Below are 5,348 nucleotides of genomic sequence, written 5' to 3'. Positions count from 1 at the left end.
TAACTACTCAGAAAGATACTAGGTAAGTTCTTAAGTATTTGAGTTTGATTCCTTTGTAAGTTTTAAGTTTTAAAACGGGATGAATATGAATTATGTATATACGTTAAGGTCAATGACTTTTCTAAAGGACGGCATATATGATATTATGTTTTAAATATGTGAATGAGAACTTTACAGAGTAAATTGTATAAATCTGCTAGGGACAGCAGCAGTAGCGTGTTTTGGAAAAATTACCATAAATTGTGGGAGTTGAGTTAAAGGCTGAATAAATTATGTAATTAAAGCTTGATGCGTCTAGTTTCGTATAAAAGAAATCGTGTAAGTAAAGGGGTTGCCGATAATGAGATTTTCAAAGTTGTGTGAGACAGAGTCAGAACGGCTCCGAAATCCCCTGTTCAGTATTTGGAAAATCATTATAAATCGTAAAAAAATGATTATAAGATAAAATTATATGTTTGGACTCCTGAATGAGTATAGTTTCAAAAAAAATAAACGAAAACATATTTTGAATTCTGTACATTGAGAAATTAAATTCTTAGTGAAGAGTAGTCAGAGTAGTCAAGCAGTAAAATAGGGGAAACTTTAAGAAAAATCTGGTATTGATTGGCCAAACCAAAAATTCTGAAAATTTTTTGGATAGAGGATATACGAGTCTATTTTCATTGAAAATTAACGGCACATAACTTGGAATTTTGTAGCCCCAATTACAAATAATTTAACGACTGTTGCTCAGGAAAACAGCTTGTAGAGAAATTGTGCTTATGTTGTAAACATGGATAAAACTTGTTTTAGTTGCTCATGAGCTATTGATTAAACCCATACGTGAATTCTAAATTGTGATATTATAAAATGATATATGAGTGTTAGATGGATCTTTGATATTAAAATTTGTGAAATTGTAAGTTTATAAGTATTCGAATATGAAATGATAGTATGGCTTGAAATTGAATTATTCATTGGGAAAATGATAGATGTAGATTCAGCCAAGACAAAGTGTATACATAAAAGTATATGTGGTATGTGAAGTATTTTTGGATAATTGTGATGTGAATACATGAAAATTTATATTTTGATTTAGGATTTTATGTGATGAATGTGAACATGCATATATGTGATAAGGCCGAATGGCCAATGTGATGAATGTGAACATGCATATGTGTGATAAGGCCTAATGGCCAATGTGATGAATGTGAATATGCATATATGTGATAAGGCCGAATGGCCAATGTGATGAATGTGAATATGCATATATGTGATAAGGCCGAATGGCCAATGTGATGAATGTGAACATGCATATGTGTGATAAGGTCAAATGGCCAATGTGACGAATGTGAACATGCATAAGTGTGATAAGGCCGAATTCATGCATATATGTGATAAGGCCGAGTGGCCAATGTGATGAATGTGAACATGCATATATGTGATAAAGCCGAGTGGCCAATGTGATGAATGTGAACATGCATATATGTGATAAGGCCGAATGGCCAATGTGATGAATGTGAACATGCATATCTGTGATAAGGCCGAATCGCCAATGTGATGAATGTGAACATGCATATGTGTGATAAGGCCGAATCGCCAATGTGATGAATGTGAACATGCATATGTGTGATAAGGCCGAATGGCCAATGTGATGAATGTGAATATGCATATATGTGATAAGGCCGAATGGCCAATGTGATGAATGTGAACATGCATATATGTGATAAGGCAGAATGGCCAATGTGATGAACGTGGATGTGTATATATGTGGTATAGCCGAATGGCTAATGCAAAATGTGTATGAGATGGATATGAGGTAAAGCCGAATGGCTAATGTGAAATGTGTATGAGATGGATATGAGGTAAATGAATTACAAATATTATAGTCGATGTGAATGTTGTAACATGTGAATAAATATGCATGAAACTCTATGATGTAAACCCAGGATTAAAGACCAGATGACCATATGTGGTGACTATGTCTGGGTTAAGACCCACTGACTCGTGTGGAGAATTCATCTGAGCTAAAGGTCTCGCCGATAATCCGAGTAGAGTTTAAAGCTATAAGACTTCGCAATAAGAATTGCTTATAAATATATTCAATGCGAAAGGTTAAACAGGTATGTACTCCAAGTTTATATGTGAGCTTGATTTGAACTAAATCACAAGGTAATTATGTGATGCATACGTGAGCAATCTATGAGACTATTCCTATGATTATGTGACATCGGATCAGTGTGAGAGGTTATGTGAAATTATACAATATTTCTATGTCACATGAGCTCACTTTTATGTGAAAGTTTATCTGCCTATCATATATGATGAGATGTGCATATTCGGTAAAGGGATGGTTTGCCCGAAGGAAGAGTGAAATAAAAATACGAACAACTATGTTATAATTTGATTGTTATCTGTTGACACTGCTTAAAACTTACTAAGCATTGTAATGCTTACTCCGTTTACATTGTTTCCTCTGTTTTATAGATCTCATTTGGAAGCTACAGACTGGGGATCGTCGACAACTAGTCACACTATCACTATCCATTGCTTATTCTTGTTATGTTTTGAATTATTTTATGGCATGTATAGAATAGACCAAAGGCGAAGAATATTTTGGTTAATGTATATAAGCCATGCGAAAATGGCATCTTTTGAATGTGTACTTATATAAGTTTAAATTTGTATCCTTGACTGTCTTTAGTATTTATCTAAAGGAATGTTCTCAAAAAAAAATTCTTTGTTCGATATGAGTTTCAAGTCTGGTAATGCCCCTTCACCTATTCTGGCGACGGATACGGGATAGGGGTGTTACACTAGATAATAAAAAGAAAGTTGATACTAGTACTTTTAGTTCCTTTGGGTTCGATAATCCGGTCTTGCTAAAACTATACTACTATTCGATAGGTACACTTGCCTTCATCGTGATAATAGTTAGTTTCAAGAATGACTCATTATAAATATTTAAAACCTGTCACAAATATCACGTATCAATATCGTTACTCCACCGTCTTCTTCGTCGCATGCTGCTCAACCCTCCTCCGAGGTTAATAGTGCTATTCTCGATGCTATTCATTACTTGAGCAACAACATTCGAGGTCTTACGAAAGATGTTAACTCTCGTCTCTCGACCTTGGAGATGCACATGACATCTCTCTTAGCTCATTTCCCTTTGATGCCTCCTTTCTCCCCTCATCATGATGATTAGACTAGCTCTAGGCCATACGTTTCATTTTCATGACATTAGCACATTTATTTTTATGCTTATGCCTATAACTTGTTCTTGCACTTTATTGTTTTTTTTTGTATCTTACGATATTTTTTTTAGATGCTCAATTCACTTTTTCTATCTTTTGATGAGCTAACTTTTTTTCTCTTTAAGCTTTATTTGTCTTTTGATATAACAAAAAGGAGGAGAAAAAAATGTAAATGGATTGAGATTATTCTTTGTTCATAACTAAATGCAAATTTTTGTGACCAAATTGTTTTTTTGTAAGAATGAATGCCAATATGAATGAAAAATTTTATTTTGGCCTCAAATTTAAAATGTCTTTTATTAAGGGGAGCAATTATTCAAAAATAAATATACCGAATGTTTTATTATATAAAAAGAGGAGATTGTTAAACTAAGTTTTTTTAATAAAAGATTTTGATATAACAAATTAAAGGTGTTTTTGAATATAAGTTGAATTTAACAAAATAATTTCTAAATTTAAATTCTAAGAAATAATTTTTTAATAGTTATAATAAACTCTTAGAAAATTTTGAAACAATTTTCAAACCATGTGAAAATGTTTTTAACCAAGTCAAAATGACCTTAATTAAGTCAAATCATTTTGATGTGTCAAAATGATTTTAAAACAAGTCAAAAATGCTCTAGGCCAAAAAGTATCGATACCATTTGGCCAAGTATCGATAATTTTTTAAAATAATCGATACCCTTAGTAAAATTCAAACCAAAAAGGCACTCTGACAAAACATTAAAAATTATCGATACCATGTTTTCGATATCGGTCCAGTATAAATACCTATTCTAGGAAGTATCGATAAAATATTTTTGAAGTATCAGTTTTTTCATTCCAATGGTCATTGAATTAGCATTTATGAAAATAAATATCAATACCGTTTTTGTAGGTATCGATACTCGAAGTTGCGGGTGAAATAAATCCTCTAGTTTTGCATCCCAACAGCCATATTAACTTCTCCAACATCATCAACGGCTGGAAATCTATTACGGGATATAAATACCATCTTTTAAAGTCCTACAATGTAACACCCTTAACCCGTATCTGTGGCCGAAGTAGGGTTACAAGGTATTACCGATCAATTCACAACATACAACATACATTTAGCAATCATAAAGCATTCATTCACATAAATCATTCAACATAATCACATTGTCCTTTATAAGGGCCTATGAAGCCTTAAACTTGCTTCAGAAGTGTTTTGGGACTAAATTGATAATATATGAAAATTTTGGAAACTTAGAAAAATTTCAATCATACAGGGGTCACACGCCCGTGTGAACAGGTAGTGTGCCTCACACAGCTCCAGACACTCTCATGTTTTAGGCCATGTGGAAACAGGGCATACATACTGACTTGGGTCACACGACCAACCACACGCCCGTGTGCCTAGCCAGTGAGCCCTTCGAAGTGGCCACACACGCCCTTGTGCCAGGTCGTGTGCTAGGCTGTGCCACAACTGTAGGGTATATTGACTTATGCAAGATGGCCAACTCACATGCCCGTGTGCTAGGCCGTGTGCCAATTAGGGAGTATACTGACTTGTACCACATAGCCAGTCACACGCCCGTGTGTTAGACTGTGTAGAGCATACTGACTTCAATTCAATTTCATCATCAGGGGACACACAATCGTGTAACATGACCGTGTCTCTGACCGTGTGGACAAAAATAGGTCATTTACAAGGCCAATTTTCCACCCTTATTCATGCTCACCTAAACAACCAAAATGGTACCATTTCATCATACAATTAGGTAGCCAAAATCATCAACCAAATGCACAATTCATGCCATTATAATTTCATCTATTCCAAATCTCAAATCACTACCATTTACTTAGCCAAATTCATGCCAAAATAATATCAATCTATATAGTTCACTTACCATAATTCACACTTACATAACTTCCTTATAAATAACCACACAACATCTAAAATCATACCTCATCAAGGCATTTCTCAAGCATTTTATACTCCACAAATCAATTAACCATTTGAGCAACTTAAAACCATAACCACATTCATACCAAACATACCAAAATAAGCCATCACTCATGGCTATATATACAAACCAAAACATATACAATTTACAAGCCAAATCTCATGGCTATAATCACAACCAAAAT

Source organism: Gossypium arboreum, chromosome 7 (genome assembly GCF_025698485.1).
Source record: "Gossypium arboreum isolate Shixiya-1 chromosome 7, ASM2569848v2, whole genome shotgun sequence".
Taxonomy (NCBI): Eukaryota; Viridiplantae; Streptophyta; class Magnoliopsida; order Malvales; family Malvaceae; genus Gossypium; species Gossypium arboreum.
This window is presented reverse-complemented; position numbering follows the sequence as displayed.